We start from the raw sequence: 18,814 nt of genomic DNA on the forward strand, positions 1-18,814 counted from the left end.
TTGATTTCGCCACCTCATAGTCAACAGTTTTTTGACTGTCCCATAAATGCTAACTGTCTAAGCCCGACTAACAGACACAAATGAGCACTTCTGACACTTTCATAAAGTCATCATTCACATAGCAAATTCATCCATGAAAACTGTCATCATCGATGGAGATATTAGCAGCAGCAACAGGAGTAGTACCATTCTACTTAACGATACTTCCAATTCCAGAGGCTATTCAGCATTAAAGTTCAACTGAGAGAGAAATAGCCTATAAATTTTGCCTGAACCCTGTATTAGGGAAAGAATTTTCTTGTGTGTTGTATGTAAATCTATGACATAGTCCGTTCCCTCTAAGAGGAATCTGCGCTAAGGATTTTATTGCCTTTTAAAATCCATTGCCCTTGGCTCTGTCAGAACCAACGAATCCTAGATCCAACTACTACTACGGTAACCACAAAACCACCAAAGACGACGAAATTTATGTTTTATTTATCTGGATCAAAGACGTTGTAGTTATATATCTAGACACGCAGGTTTGTGCGACGTCATGTTTTGGGGGCAGAAGCACTTTGTCAAGCATCAACATATGCAGATTCACGTGTTCATTTGTGTTGTTCACTTTCAATAGAGTGTTGATTTGTGTTGTCTACTTTTAATAGTGCATTAAAGTTAAAGTTAATTGGAAGTTTAGTCTTTAGCATTGATGGAGTACATTAATAGCAGTTTCTCATAATAAAATTAGTGTATTTTAAAAATGCGTAATATCTTCGAAGCGTGAATGTGTTCCTACAAGTTAGAGATACATGTTGCTGATGTGTAGATATGTTATTGTTTAATTATAGACCTACGTCTAAGTACTGAATTTAATTGGGTGACTAGTACCATTCTTTATGGTGAATTCGTCTACGTTTAATTGTAGGTACACGTACAAGAAAGGAACTGGAAGCACTTCATCAACACAAAGATTCATGTGTTCATTTGTGTTGTTTATTATTAATAGTGTGTTAATTTGTGTTAGTCTACTTTTAATAGTGTTTTAAAGTTAAAGTCAATAGAAAGTTTAGTTTTTCAGTCAGTGATGGAGTACATTAATAGTCATTTCTAACAATTAGTGTATTTTAAAGGCGTGTAATATCTTCGAAGTATGAATATGTTCCTACAAGTTAGAGTTACGCGTTGCTAATGTGTAGGTTTGTTATTATTTAATAAGTACTATGCCTAAGTAGTAACCTACAAAACATTTATTAAATCCATCTCACTGTACAACTGTGGGATTTTGTTAACTGCATCTCAGCAGATTATCAACTGACAGAATAGTGCAAGATGAAGCACTGGGGCTCTTAATATGAGCAATAAAACCCACTGGAAGGTGACACCTTCACATTGTGGGATCAATGGAAATGAACAGGCTAAAAAGGAACAGAAATCTGTCAGTTATCAAATGCTAAACTTTCGTACGTATCTTCCAAATTGAAAAGAATTATATAAAATAAGAAATCAGGCAACATCTAAATGTCAACAGTGTGGAGGGCGCCAAATTTCCACCCAGACTTCCAAAGATCACAAGCAGTGACTTTCTTCAGGTTACATACAGGTCATATCTATCCTGCAAAACATTTACAAAGGCTATCCATCTATTCATCTGACTGCATCGATGTAAAGAACCAATCAGTACTATACAATGGATAAAGAATATCCCTTCCAATATCCAGCCATGAAGAAGACAGAAGGAAGCAGCTATCAACAATTGACAACACACTATTGGGGTGCAAGAAGGCAACCCAGCTGCTGAGCTCACATACATTTCATTCCGTACTTTTACAACAAATTTATTTATTCTTCCTTTGATGGAAGTCAAGTCGCACTTAAAAGAATTTTTCTGCCTAAAGCTCTATGGCCCTCAACTGATATTCAATCAATGTACCTTGGATTATGTGCAAATCCAGTGAGCACTCTATCACCAAAGTCAATTATTTGTTAATGAAAATATTTATACTTAAAAGACTCTATTAGTTAATGGAGAACTACAATAAATGACTAAATTTACAATACTAACATCAACAATAAGCTGTGCTATCTAAAATAAAGCAATAAAACATGATAAAAGCACCCCACAACAAAAGAAAATGAAATGTGTCATGCAAAAGAGGCTTACAAGGAAAGGATTACTAATATGGTTTCAATTAAGATAAAATAACTGAAAAATCTAAATGACAACTTACAATATGTAATGACACATGCCAGCAATAGCAATGAACTGATGGAGTCATAACAGTTCTTGTCAATTAATTAATAATTCTGTGCCTCAAAAGCAAAATGTGATGTAAGGCAAAATGTGATGTATCACTTCTTGCAGTTCTTCAGGAGCGAGCATTTAAAGTTTGAACAACTGCATGAAATCATTGCAATCGTGTTTCATAACAAAGAGTTAGAAAGAAAAATAATAGATATATGCATACCATCTTTTGTCACAATAAAGTTATCGTCAGGATGCACAACATATCGTAAAATATCATTTTCGTCAAAAATTAACATATTTGCCTTGGAACCACAGAATTGTGGGTGTGAGCATAATAAAAGCAAACTTGTTGTAATGTTTTACCTGTTTTAAACCAGGAGGAATTTTCAATCTATTTGCTGCCTTATCCATGTCATTATCCATAAGATTATTCACATCAATTTGCAAGACATCCCAAGCAAAATGCAGCTTCTCTTCCAAGGTGTTGCCACGGAGATCTTCCACTACGCTCTGATGAAGTATTGAGTTAAATCAAACAGAATATCAGTAAAAAAAAAAAAAAAAAAAAAAAAAAAAACTGCATTTACAATTACATTCGATAAAATGTACTGTATATCTGAAGAAGTGCAATATAAAAATACGAAAAATGATCCATTTTGAATCTTGCATACACTACTTTTAACACCTGCATATAAGTAATTGATTAACTAGTGGAACTTACTCATGTAAGATGGTGTGATGATACACTGAAACAGCTGTAAGCCGCACAGACTTCCATAATTAACACGAGTAAGTTCCACTAGTTAATCAATTACGAAAAATGAATTTTAAAGCGTGGTATAGAGAAAATCAGATTCAGAAGAACTCTGCCTAACAGAATGCGAAGTGAATAATCAGCTACCAAGTGGCTTCTATGTTGGAATTGTTTGTGATCAGTCAATGCCATTTGGATAAACTCAATGGTACATGACTCCAAAAAAATTGTATAAAAAAACTTGACACATAACAAACGTGGCGGTGGTGGTGGTGCTGGGAGCAGACAGGGTAGTAAAATAAGAAGGGAACAGCAGGAATAGAAAAAGGAATTGAGTGAAGGAGGAGGAAGAAGGCAGGGAAAGAAAAAAAGAGAAAAACAGTAGCAAAAGAAAGGGAGAAAAAAGAGCTTTTACCTGTCCTTCTCCTGTTAAGTTTTCTGTGTTGCCATCTCGCACTGCTTTCATCACATGTTGGACAATTATGGAATCTTGAAGAATGGCTTTGAGCGTCTTACTTTGTGGATGTTCTATTATCTTATCGTTAATAAAATTCACCTGGACACAAAATTGGATTTAAGCAATATTTTGTTTAAATGTCTCTCTACCATTACTGGAAAAAGGCTTTTTAATACATATTACAGCAGCTAATATAATTTCTTTCAAAAAATGAACATAAAATAATAACCTGAGATTTTCTGAACACTGTGTTTTGTGCAGCCTTATGTTAATTAGACATCGAATGTTTAGATGCTAAAAAACAGGTTTCACTTAAAAATGTCAAATAAAGAAAAAAAAAAAAAGCATTAAAATTTTACAACCTTCCACAGCACACAATATTAGTGCCAGCGAATTTTAAAGCTATTAATAACTAATTAATTTTTATTTCCATAGGTTGAATTTTATTGTAGGAGGAACATGCTGAAAGTAACAAGTAAGAACTTTTTATTGTTGAAGCAGCAAATACAAGCTGGTAAGCTGTGGAAAATCAAATAAATTATTTTTTATTTAAATCAGATATGATTATTAAAAATGTTCTGGCACTTTTCTAATGAAGTTAACATATGCATTAGGTAGTACATATCCCTATATTTCTAAATGTGCTATTTTAAATACTAACAACGTTCATTGTTTTTATCATTCACTTTAACACTTGAATAAAACAGTGTCAGGACACTGAAGATGACACCACACCAGTGTTGAAATGGGGCCTGTATGTCATAAAGGTACATTATCTTTTAAAAAAATTGTAACAATTTTAACGTTTTAATTCTAGAAAGTTTCATAGACTAATAACATTGCTTAAAATATGTCTTCATTATGTTTATATACAATTAAAGTTACAGCAATAATAAACTATCCTTCATACATTAATACTTGCATCACATTATTAGCTTAGCTCTGGGCAAGATATTATCTAAAGTTAAATTGTTATTCTATAAAAAAATGAAACTATTTAGATAGATTATTATTATTATTATTATTATTATTATTATTATTATTATTACTACTGCAAAAAAATTAATCAAAAGAGTGTATCACATTGTGTATAACATTTCCTTAGAAATACCAATCCGAATGCTTTTTCTGTCCTTAATTTAGGCCTAGTTTAAGTTTGGGTGCACTATTCAAAATGTCGTAAAATTCTTTATGCTCGACCATGCCGAAATGTAGTAATTATACACTTGGTAGCAGCCCTTTAATGGACCTCATTAAAGTACACCTATTCATTAAAGTTCAGGTGTTCCACAAATCAAAAAACACCATTGTAGCAATATGAAAGCACAAGTATCAATTATTCTCGGATATGCAATCGAAAGACAACTAGTGAAACGTCACGGAGGCTGGAAATCCAATACTGTCGCAGAAGGTTAAGTTCTGTTACTATAATAATTAGCGTTAATCGTAAATAATATTCAAATAAATTCAATTTGTCATCTCGTTTTTCAATGTCCAAATCAATTTCAAGGTTATATCAAGATTAATGTTCATTTTACTCTCTAGATTATATCAAGGTCAATGACATTTGTTCCTCGGAAAAAATCAATACTTTCACGTCTGCGCACATCTCACAATTTACGAGATATTGCACAAGGTCAGTTCTGCTCCCCAGTCAGATAAGAATAACATGAATACTTATGAATAATTTCAAGTTAGAAATATAGTCGAGCATAAAAAGTCGTATGAAACTTGCTTATAATGGTAATTAAGACGGTCGTATGAAAATTATGAAACTCGCTTGCACTTGTTTCATAAACATACTCGCGTCTTAATTACTACCAATATAGGTGCGTTGCATAATGTACTATTCCACACTGTTGATGATGCAATGATTGTTACCAAATAAAATTGAAAAACTACATCTTTTTCAGATTGTTCTATCACATTGGTGAATATAGTGAAAAATAAGTTCCACCAATCATAAACACTCAATGCTATGTGACCCCTTGAAAAGTGGTAGGTTGCCTTGAAATTTTAAAATCAAATTGAAAATTTGAGAGCCAAAATTACCCTACACTAATTCCTGTCCTCGGTTTTTTCCTGTAAGGTATAATTTACTGGATTCTTTGCTATCAACATGGGGGAACTTACCGGTATTAAGCAAGCAGCCAAATGGACATCAACTATAGTCAGGGTGCGAATTAAAACTTCAAATGAGGGGGATAGAAAATATCCTACATAAAATTAGTATTATCCTCATTCGATACGGCTCAACGCTTGGTCGCACTGAGTTGCATCTTGATCATAATAATAATAATAATTATACCCATGAGCAGGTTTAAGATAAGATGTGTAATTCCTAAGTTATTTATTGTTGTGAGCTTGTCGGTAATGATAAATACATCAATATTATTTTTTTGCTTACTTTATACTGTACTTTATAAAGTATACTCATATTAAAACAATTATATTCTGTGAGGGGGATAGAAGTTATCTCTGGCAGGAACGTAAATATAAATTTATGAGAGGGAGATAACTTTCCAACAGGGGCGGAAATCCCCCCCCCTCCCCCGTTAATTCGCACCCTGTTATAGCTGAGTCATCATAGAATTGTATTTCCTCACAACTTCACAATAACTGAGTGTTCCCAATTTATCAACAAGTGTTTTCCAAATAAGTACACAAAGTAAAAAAGGCAATTGATGACCATGAAGAATTTACACCAAAAATGGAAAAATAGGGAATATAACACTTATAGCCGATTTCATCAAGCTTTACTATGTTTTTAATGATTCATTAATTTATTTATTGGTTCATTAAATTATTTTTATAGCTCACCAAGCATCTTTAGCCCTAAAGAACCAGTAAAGCTATCGCATCAGTTTAGTGATAGAAATTGTTTGTATGTATGTATGTATGTATGTATCCAATGCCTACCCACTTCACTTTACGTGATTCGGGTTCCGCATATTGCGGATAGATGGCAGGACTGTGATCCATTTACCCTAGTTGCACACCACTTTGGTGGGCCACAATGTACATGATGTGTATCTGTGGAGAGTTATGTCGTGTACTAGGGTGAGAGTATGTGTAAGTGTAGTGTCTGGAATGAATGATGATGATAAAGATGAGGAAGGGAGAAGGGGAAACCTGGTGCCGGCACGTAGCCAACTTCTGTCGAATAGCACCAAGGGGCCGTGAGGCTTAATATCCCCGTCCGACGGACGAATCACTATCAACAAATAATGACATATGCCTTCTCTTCATATGCACTGCGGAGAGATTTGGGATTTAACCCAGGCATATTGGTGCAAAATCCAGTGATTAGAAGTTGTGCACTGCCATCTCTCCTAGTCCCGAGGTAGAAATTTTACATTTTCGCCAGGAATCGAACCCGGGCCAGCTAGTCCGTAGGCAAACACACTACCACAGAGCTAACTTGGCGGACAGTGATAGAAATTTCTGTCTTTAAATTTTTAATGGTTCATTAGTTGCAATCAAAAATGGTGGAACGTTTCGACGCAGAATTGTTACATCTGTAACTGCTCGAAAATCAAGAGCCAGATGGAGAAATTTTAACTATTTAAGAAAGGATCATTTTGAAAATCTGAATGACACAAAATTTCACGAAAGATAACACATCATGAAGATCGTTCATTTATTTATTTATTTTATTGGGTTATTTTACGACGCTTTATCAGCATCTTAGGTTATTTAGCGTCTGAATGAGATGAAGATGATAATGCTGGTGAAATGAGTCCAGGGTCCATCACAGAAAGTTACCCAGCGTTTGCTCATATTGGGTTGAGGGAAAACCCCAGAAAAAACCTCAACCAGGTAACTTGCCCCGACTGGGAATCGAACCCGGGCCACCTGGTTTTGCAGTCAGATGCGCTAACCGTTACTCCACAGGTGTGGACATGAAGATTATGGTACCGGTACTCAAAATTTTAGAAGAAACTGATCATAGGTTAGAATATCATCAGAATGACTGAGACAACGCTGAAACTAGTCAATTAGGTAACATACAACTTAATTTTTATTTCAACACATGAAAGTGGTTATTATAACTACGTCATTCATTTAGTGTTCTGTCCAAGGGCAGGTCTTTCACTGCAAACCCAGCTTTCTCCAATCTTTCCTATTTTCTGCATTCCTCTTTGTAAATTCATATGATCCATATATTTTAATGTCGTCTGTCATCTGATATCTTCTTCTGCCCAGAACTATTCTCCCATTCACCATTCCTCCCAGTGCATCCTTCAGTAGGCTGTTTTTTCTCAGCCAATGACCCAACCAATTCCTTTTCCTCTTCCTGATCAGTTTCAGCATCATTCTTTCTCCACCCACTCTTTCCCACACAGCTTCATTTCTTATTCTGTCTGTCCACTTCACATGTTCAATTCTTTTCCATATCCCCATTTCAAATGCGTCTAGTCGCTTCTCTTTACTTTGTCGTAATAAATGTTAGTAAATTAATACACAATGTACATTCAAACATAACGAAACTTAATTGGTATAGTAACTTCCATTTATTAGAATTAAATTTACGCACACAGGTTCTTGACCCTACTATCCGTTTCGAAAGGAACCTAAATCAGGCCGCCGAAGTTGATATTGAGAACAAGTCTATATATGAACCTTGTCTGCCTTATCTTTCTCAAAAGTACAATGTCCCTCTTAAACAATGGTCTGTCATTGGTTTGCCGTTTGGCAGTAGAGGTTCTATTACAAAATTCACATGGAATTATCTTAAGGAACTTCACATTCCTTTTGATTATGTAATGTCTATTCTTATAAATATTATCAAGGATTCTCTTCAAATATTACATCATCATCTCTATTTCAATTAATCCACTTATATATTTCCCTTCAACAATTAACTTTCTTTTTTCTTTAATGTTTCAAATCATATTATGTTGTACATGTTTATTGTATCCAGGATCCTTATGGTCACTCAAATTCTTTGAGCTGATTTCTCCAATGAATATATAAAATAAATACAGCATATTATGTAGGCATTAAGTTTCTATTTTCTTTTTCTACTTTCTTTCAGCTTTGCAACTGTACTTCATACTACAATAAATGCATGAGTCTCTTAATTTTTTTTCATTTTGGACAATAGATTTCAAGAATATTATCTATACCTAATTGAGTTCATATAGTATGTATCATTCCTCCCTCAAATGATGCGACCACTGGAATCAGGAATGCAACAATTACAACAGCTATAACAGCAGCAGCAGGACTATTAATAATAATAATAATAATAATAATAATAATAATGATAATGATAATAATGATGATGACAATAATTATAATAATAATATAATAATAATGATAATAATTATAATAATGATAATAGTGATAATGATAATAATGATAATATTAATAACAATAATAAAAACAATAATAATAATAATAATAATAATAATAATAACAATAATAATAATAACAATAATAATAATAACAACAATAATAATAATAATAACAATCATAATAATAATAACAATAATAACAACAATAATAAAAATAAAAATAATAATTATTATTATTTATTTACTAATATTTTATGTGCTGTACAACAGCCAGGGGCCAATAACAGTTCAGCACATGATAATATCATTACAAGAACATTAATAATGATAGAAATTACAATAAAAGTACATAGGAATAATTATTATTAAAATAATGGCAATTTAAAATATGACAACTGAAAATAAAGGATGGAATCTTATATATGAATATAATACGAATGATAAGAAATATAACGAGAATACCCATAATACAATACATATCTAAATAAAAGACATAAATTAATAACAACTGCCATAAAACTCCAAAAGTATATGCTACACATTAAATGGATCCAAGTTTAATCCATGCAAATTAGCATATTTTATACAACTGCTGACCAGAGAGAGAGATTTAGAATGTCTATTGCAAAAAATTTTAGCAGGAATATGAAGAGTGATATTGCTGAAGAAGGATTCACATCAATACCATCCTTAATGATTTTACAAAAAAATAAATAATCAAGATCTTGATGTTTGACAAACTATAGCAATTACAATATTTGCAGTTAATCTCATATTTATAATCACTGGAATTGGGTACAAATCTATAAGAACACAAAGAAATAAATTTTCTTCGGATATTCTCCAATTTATCCAAGTCAGTAGAAGTAATGAAGTTCCATATTACAGATGCATATTCAAGCTTGGATCTAACCAATATATAGTATAAAATTAATAGACACATAGCAACAGAAAAAGAATAAGTTATAGATCCAATTAGACCAATAATAATAATAATAATAATAATAATAATAATAATAATAATAATAATAATAATAATAATAATAATAATAATAATAATAATAATAATAATACTTTTTCCTTCATATTCCATATTTTATAACTGTGTTGCTTCATTGTTGGCTCATATGCGAATGATATAGCAGGTAACAAGTTGCAACATAGTAGGTTGTGGTTTCATGAAAATGTTGTTGTTGTTTTCTAATGCCAGGCGTTTGACAATAAAGTCATTTGACCTCTTGCACTCCAATATTTTTCAAAGATATTATCATGGTCAGCCACTGAACCACAGATTTTGAGGTGTTACGAATCCATTTCTTGGTTTGAGTTGCACAATGGGTAGTAAGGGGACTGATATATTCTAATTCTATGCAAGTGTTTGGCCAAACAGTCATGGCCTGCTGACAATCTAAATGCAGCTACAGACGATTTTCGTGGTAAATCGGGAATTAACTGGATTATGATGCAGAGAGTTCAATTTTTTCCCTTGAGATTGTATTATCAAATTTTGTTTGTTGAAGTCTAAGTATGTAGATTTAATAAATCTTTTCACAGAGTAATACGTAGATTTAGTAACAAGTCTGTAAGTAGCAGTGCTGCCCTTCTTTGCTAAGGCATCTGCATTCTCGTTTCCCAGGATTCCACAATGGAATGGTATCCATTGGAATACAATTCTTTTATTGAGTGATATAAATTGAGAGAGCATTTTAGTTATTTCTGCTGTTTGAGATGAAGGTGTGTGTTTAGAGACTATTGATAGAATAGCTGCTTTGGAGTCTGACAATATAACTGCATTCTTGAATTTATTGATGTAGTATAGAAGATTCCTCAGACTTTCACTTATTGTAATGATTTCTCCATCAAAACTTGTTGTTCCATACCCAAGAGATCTATAAAGTGAGAAGAGACAGCACGTAACACCTGCACCTGCACCTTGTTCTCTGGAGATCAAGGATCCGTCAGTGTATAAATGAAGCCAGTTTTGAGGAGGGTACCTAATATTAATTGTCTCTAAAGACAATTGTTTCATTATTTCAGTGTTTTCTTCTGATTTCAGTATTTCTTCTGTTAAATTTAGATTATACTCTAAAATAGTCCCCCAATTGGATCTCCAGGCGGGGACTACTTTAATGGTACAGAATCAACTAAACATCTTACAATGGAATGCTGGCGCCATAACATCAGCTAAGAAGACTGAACTAGCCGATATACTCTCAGATAATAATGTAGATATCTTCCTTATTCAAGAAGCAAACCTTAATGCTGACCAATTAAAATATTTTGATTTTTAAAGGTTTTAGTATGAAACTGTTACCCAAAGGTAGACAGATCAGTAGTGGAATTCTCGCAGGCATATCAAAGAAATCAATCACAAATTTCCAAATCACGAAAATGTTGTGATATATGTACTTGTGAAATATTCACTGAACCCACTTATTTATTTGTAATGAAGCATTACTAACTGTTCATTAAATGTTAAGAAAATCTGGTTGGTGAACAGCTCGCATTTTAGTGAATTGTTATATATTTTAATGTTCACTAGTTAATACACTGGTCAAAAAAAGTTAAGCATAATTAGGCATATAACGGTTTTTATTAATTAAAATAAAATAGATAAATTATAATTGGGTTTCTTGGTTCCACAGAATAAACTTAAAAGTAGAAATACACTATTTGTTTACAATGGACTCAATATGAAATGAAAAAGTTGCATTGTTTGGAAACAACGAAAAGATAAGGTAAGTTGAAATTCGTACATCATCAAAGAAAAGGAAATGGTGCTTTCAGTACCCTGTTTAAAAACGCGTTGGTCCTCCACGAACCCTGAGGCAATCTTGTATGCGAAGGGGCATACTCAGTACCAACGCATCTAAGCTCTCTCGCAGGCATATCAAAGAAATCAATCACAAATTTCCAAATCACGAAAATGTTGTGATATATGTACTTGTGAAATATTCACTGAACCCACTTATTTATTTGTAATGAAGCATTACTAACTGTTCATTAAATGTTAAGAAAATCTGGTTGGTGAACAGCTCGCATTTTAGTGAATTGTTATATATTTTAATGTTCACTAGTTAATACACTGGTCAAAAAAAGTTAAGCATAATTAGGCATATAACGGTTTTTATTAATTAAAATAAAATAGATAAATTATAATTGGGTTTCTTGGTTCCACAGAATAAACTTAAAAGTAGAAATACACTATTTGTTTACAATGGACTCAATATGAAATGAAAAAGTTGCATTGTTTGGAAACAACGAAAAGATAAGGTAAGTTGAAATTCGTACATCATCAAAGAAAAGGAAATGGTGCTTTCAGTACCCTGTTTAATAACGCGTTGGTCCTCCACGAACCCTGAGGCAATCTTGTATGCGAAGGGGCATACTCAGTACCAACGCATCTAAGCTCTCCTGAGGCAAATTGTCCCATTCTTCCAAGGCAGCATTCCTGAGTTCTTGAATCGTTAATGGGTGATGTGGACGATTGGAAATGGCTCTCCTGAGAAAGCTCCATGCATGCTCTATGCAGTTCATATCCGGTGAGCATGCTGGCCAATCCATTCTTCGGATCCCATGTTCTACCAGACACACTATGAGCACGATGAGGCCGAGTATTATCGTCCTGTAGAGTGAACCCTTCTCCTACAGTCTCTGCAAAACCACTTACTATGGGTTGGACGATGTTGTTCTCATACACGGCACAGTCATGTTTCCCTCTATTGAAACCAGTGGTGTGCGACGGCCAAACATGACACCTGCCCAAAACAAGATTGAACCACCAAACTGTTGGTGACGTTCCATGGTCATTGAGGGAATATTTCGTTCCCCTGTTCGTCTCCATACGCGAATAGAGTTGTTGTCAGGGTGTAGGCCCATTCTCACTTCGTCTGAAAATAAAGTTCTGGTCCATTGGTCTCGTGTCCAATTCTCATGTGCTCTAGCCCATCTTGCACGAGAACCCCTGTGATGTGGACGGAGTGCTGGAGTCTTGAGTGGTCTTTGAGCATACAACCCTATGTCATGAAGTCTACTGCGCACAGTTTGGCTACTTACAACAACACCAGTGGCTTCGCGCAGGTCATGGCGCAGAGTTGTAGTTGAGGCTATAGAGTTCCTACGTGCAGATAACCTTACATACCGGTCCTGATCTGGTGTTGTTTTGCATGGATGGCCCTCGCGAAGTCGATCTGCTATTGACTGGGTTTCCTGGAACTTTCTCCACAGTCTGGAGACAATACTCTGATTCACATGAAGGATGTTAGCAACATCAACTTGTCTCATGTTTTGTTCCATCAAAGTGATGCGGTCTGCCATTGTAAGGGTGTTCCGAGCCATTGTACTGCACTATGAAGCAAAACGACACTGATTGAACTTTGCTCGAATTACAGACTTTGTTTACTGCACTATGAAGCACTATGAAGCAAAATGACACTGATTGAACTTTGCTCGAATTACAGGCTTTGTTTACTAGCCGTGATTTGGACGTTACCTAGTGATGCAGAATAAAACAAATGAAAGAGTTTGAATTGGTAAACATAATACGTGCCACATAAAACCAAAAGAAACATAAATATCAGGTATTATTGGGTAAACTGGAAATATGCTTAACTTTTTTTGACCAGTGCATTTAATTTGGATTGATTTATTGAAGCTTCGTGAAATGGGGCATTAGGGTACTTAATATTTAAATGATGCATACATCTTAGATTTTCAAACTGTTAGTTCATATAAAACACGCACTTGCCTGAACATCCAATGTCTATTGCTAAAACGTAAGCAATTTTCACACTGACTGGCACCAAACAATCCACTTTCTTTGTGCGTGCGTCCATACCATGATATAAATCTAATAATTGTTAAGAAATTAAAACATGTGACAGTGGAAAGCATAATTTTTCAGGAGGAAGGAAATAGTACATTATGCAACGAGCCTATAATGATAGTAATTAAGAAGCGAGTATGGATATTTATGAAACGAGGGCAAGCGAGTTTCATAATTTTCATACGAGCTTCTTAATTACCATTATAGGCGAGTTTCATACGACTTTTTATGCTCGACCATATTTCTAACTTGAAATTACCAATATTCAGATGTATACATTTTATTTGTATCTGACAAGATCGGAAGTGACCTTGTTCTAGGTCGTGAATTGTGAGATGTGTGCAGAAGCGAAAGTATTGATTTTTTCCGAGGAACAATAATGTCATTGACCTTGATGTAGTCCCGTTAAACTTGATAATATTATAACCTTGATTATTGAATTCGACATTGAAAAACGAGATGACAAATTGAATTTATTTGAATATTATTTACAATTAACGCTAATTATTATAGTAACAGAACATAACCTTCTGTGACAGTATTGGATATCCAGCCTCCGTGACTTTTCGCTAATTCTCTTTCGATTGCATATCCGAGAATAATCGATACTTGCGGTTTTATAACGGTACAAAGCTGACTTGTCATTGGCTGAACACATGTAAGCTGAGTTATCATTGGCTGAAGACCTGTACTTTAATGAGTAGGTGTACTTTAATGACATACATTAAAGGACTGCTACCAGGTGTATAATTAGTACATTTCGGCATGGTCGAGCATAAAAGTAATTAAATATCAATAGCCCTACACTGATCCTTGATGCAGTCATCGTATTCACCAATGTTTTCTACCGAATTATATAATATTCTTCTGTAGACCTATTGATATTTAATTACTTTTTCCTTCCTCCTGAAAAGATTATGCTCTGTACAGTGGATATAGGTGGTTACATAAAATTAAGAATGACATAATACAGTATTCAAACAGCAAATGACTTCCAAGAGCAGCTTACTGTTAGAAAGTGCTATCAATTTTTATGAAAGAGGTTAAGTAAAATTCTTCTGACACAAGTACAATTATTTACTTACTGGTCTCATTTTGGGTGGTGGAACAGGAATGACTGTGAGGAACAAGGCATCTGTTGGATACTGTGTATCGCAGTATTCCAATACTGTCAACAGAGCACACATGAAATTCTTCTCATTCTGCCACAGCTTGCGTAAATGTGTTCTAAAATGAAACAATCACCATTTACATAAAAATTAATTAATTCTTGAATATATTCCAACCACTGACCAACTCAAGAGGTTACTCAGGGAGTGGCACGAGGAATGGTAAAATTTTCCCATTAAAAATAATCCTAGAAAATTACAAAATACAGTAAAAATATTAATTTTTCTCGTTCCTGAAAACTGTAGAATTTATTATAGGAAGCAATAATCACTACACTGTTCATACAGTAAATTATGTTCTAATCTGTATGCTAGTTATATTCAACTATTCATAAGTTTTTCTGCATGCTTACTTTGCATTGCAAAACAGAACCAAATCACTATCTCAAATGGACAGTAGAACATTTTAAATGTACCAGTTATAAATATAATTGCAAATATAAATCTTCAGTTCTTCACCATCATTATTTGACACATTTTACTTTCTAATTATACGGAGTACAGTGAGCAAAAAATCGATTTCGAGATTTCATTTGATCTCTTTTTCAGCATCTGAGATACCGAAAAATTAATTCTGGATATGTCATCTATCTGTCTGTGTATAATAATTTTTTCTGAATTTGAGGACAAACTTTGTCCATATTCTGTACACATGAGTACGCTTATCCAAAAATGATGCATATGAAATACAATAATTTTCAATAAAAATTTGTTTAAAATCAACAATATAAGTTCTACAGACCAGATTTTTGGTTTGGTCGTTTGTGCATTGATAACTTATTTACACTACAAGAAAAAGAAAAAAGAACCGATTTGTAAAGATAATTATTGTGCATTTATTGACCTTGCATGCAATGTTCCCAAATCGAGATATGATTTGTCTTGGAAAAATAGCCCATAACACGTTCATGAAAATTAAGGAAATATGGGATAATGCAGAACATATTATTCTGCATTCTTTGGTAATTCATTTTGGGAGCACATCTCCCTGCTCTGCTGTGTTCATTCTCGAAGGAAGTAAGGCCTAATAATGATAGATGATGTTAAACCACACCAAACTGTAACTTCTACAAAATGAAAGAGAACCTTCTGCACTTCACGAAGATTTCCTTTTCTAACGAAAATCCTGCCTGTTGACAAGTCCAAAAAAATGAAAGTGTGTTCTATCAGACAATCCTGTTTTACTGAGTATGTCTGATTAGTCTGGTTTAACCCTACAGAACTCCATGCAACTCCTTCTTAAACTGCACTCTGCTAGTCAAAGTGATAATGCATGTCGTGCACAGATTACACTTTGTGTATTTTCAGACGTTATGTTCGTCCAATGAGAAACACAACACTTGTCTCTTACTGAGTGTGTTAAATGCCATTTTCTGACCCAATGTAGCATGGTATTGCGAGGAGCTTACTGTATTGAAATATAAGCTTCAAGCACGTGTCTGTAGCCCTTCCTAATGGCTACAGAACAAAGAGCCTCTTTATGGCACCTAAAACACGACATTAACTGCAGTAAAACCTCGTTAATCCGAACTTCGCTTAATCTAGATAGGAAAAAAAAAAATTGAAGAATCTTGTTTTAAAACTTACTTTTATACATTAGAACTGTGGAACTACAATAATGTACTACATTGTATGTATTGCTTTACATTTTGCAGTACTGTATAGTGTATTTAGCCCTATACCCTTTAAATACACTATAATAAACATGGTTTTTGCTATAAACGGAGTTTTAATGCACTTTCTACTGTTCTTTTAGGTTATTTCAGTCAATCTGGACCTTCGTTAAATCGGTCAACTTGCCCCACCCCACCAATTAGTCCGGATTAACGAGGTTTTACTGCAGTTCCCTGTCTGAAAACACACCTGTTGGTAAACTTGCTGGTTTTTTAAACATTATATTTCAAGTAGTTTGAAAACTAATTAAGACTGTCACGAAAGAATGTGATTTGTAAATGGGGTCGATCACGGACTGTTGCAATGAGACATGATAACATAACAAAGAGGTTGTGTAAGGTGCATCATCACTCAAAACACTAACCCAAACAGAGTAATGGAAATTATGGCCAATCAATCAGTTTCTGTTACTGTATTATAATGCTGTATCAGTGATGTGCTGTGTTGTTGCTGGGAATTCAGGCCTAAAATGTCATAAGGTCAACAGGGGATACCCGTTCATAATGTAATACATTCTTGTAAAAATTCCACATGCATTCTATGCTTTATGTTAAGTTATTAGCTTAAAATAATTTCTATTATGTCATGTGTCAGTCAATATAAATACATGCCTCATTTTCCAGCACAAACATAGAACCGATCAGAAGTTGGGGAGCCGGAAGATTTTGTGGTATGTTTGTTGATATGCAGAGTCTTTTTGTACAGAATGAGGATTATGTTAAATTACTTTAATACAGTTATTTTGCATAAAGAACTCGACACAAACTTCTAAATTGTCAAATATTTTGAAACTGACTAAGCAGCCATCCCTTTTGACCTTGCAAACTGATGAAAGCAAGAAAATCTAAAATTACTGAAATTACGGTAATTTCAAATGTATCACAACTGTCCGTAGTATCCTATAATATTATATCGTCGCCTGAATGCAAGAACTAGGTAACTTGATTTTTCATATTTTGTGACATTGCCTATTTACTTATTTATTGCACTAAGGAATATGTCTCGTTTTCTTTTACCTATTTGTTACATTGGAAAATAGATGTCGCTGGTATCGTTCAATCAGTTACCTAGGTCCTGGATTACATTTTGTGCGATTTTTGCTATGCTATAAAAGAGGTAACTAAAAACCGCAAATTTCGAGTTACCTAGTTCTTGCATTCAAGCGATGATATGAAAGTACAGCCACAAAAATAATGATTCAAACATTTTAAAAACATAAAAATTCAGCACCAGCATAGGGTATATTACTCTGTTTAAGATTTGGGAGGGAAAAAAACAAAGTGATAACAGAAGAAAATTAAATCTTATCATTTATGTGTACCTTGATTCATCTGGTAGAATTACAGTTGTAACGAACTTCCCCCTATTTATTCCACTAGATGCTTGGTTCCTGAAACAAAAACACCATCATGTAATCTAAGAGGAATCAAAATTTATTTTTCTGGATGAAAAGTAAAAACGTTATTCATATCACACGATCAAAACATATAAAGATGTTTACATTAGATTGAAAGGATTATAACAACCCAAAAATATCACTAATCATTCTCATCAATATCTTAATCCCTGAACCAGGGAACTTACAGAGAAAGTAAATACGAGAAACCACTGACACAAGAAGTCAGGCTGTGTACCCAAGGAAAAATTCAACTGTATCATTAGTCACACGAGAAACCACAAAAATAACAAAGAAAATTTAGCACAGCCTTCGAGAAACACAATTACCTGCTTGAATGTACAAAAAGATGCAGAATGCAGCTCTTTCGTATCAACCAACATTAATGGCGAGTTTACAGACAGGAAAGAGGGAACACTTGGTAATGATTCTTATGGATTTCTTCTTAAAAAAAAATGGAGCACATAACAGTAGCAGTAGTAGTTACAATTAAAAAAAAAAAAAAAAGATTTTCGGATGCACAGTCTTACCTACATATAGCTACTCAATTAGTATAACAATACAATCAAAATTTCCAGTACCAGCTAGCCTTTAAAATGAACTTGTAACAGAAGCTGCATGGAATATAGAAACTAACCAGCAACTGTAACAGAAAGACAGTTGACTACACATTCAGATAGTCTAAATTTTCTTCATCAATGATTATTAGCTCCGAAAAAAAAATCATTTGACAGAAGACACACATAAAAACAAGCCACTCGGCCGGGTAGCTCAGTTGGTAGAGCAGCTGGCTACGGACTGGAAGGTCCGGGGTTCGATCCCAGGTGGTGACAGGATTTTTTCTCGTTGCCAAACTTCCAGAACGGCCCCGAGGTTCACTCAGCCTCCTATAAAATTGAGTACCGGGTCTTTCCCGGGGGTAAAAGGCGGTCAGAGCGTGGTGCCGACCACACCACCTCAGTCTAGTGCCGAGGTCATGGAAAGCATGGGGCTCTACTTCCATGCCCCCCAA

At 34.1% G+C, this 18,814-nt stretch overlaps 1 pseudogene; it reads right to left on the reverse strand.

Annotated features, from left to right (window-relative positions):
- LOC138705798 (DNA-directed RNA polymerase I subunit RPA1-like) overlaps window positions 1-18,814 on the reverse strand; it is a 164,016-nt pseudogene that overhangs the window by 127,341 nt on the left and 17,861 nt on the right.

Source organism: Periplaneta americana, chromosome 9, assembly GCF_040183065.1.
Source record: "Periplaneta americana isolate PAMFEO1 chromosome 9, P.americana_PAMFEO1_priV1, whole genome shotgun sequence".
Lineage (NCBI taxonomy): Eukaryota > Metazoa > Arthropoda > Insecta > Blattodea > Blattidae > Periplaneta > Periplaneta americana.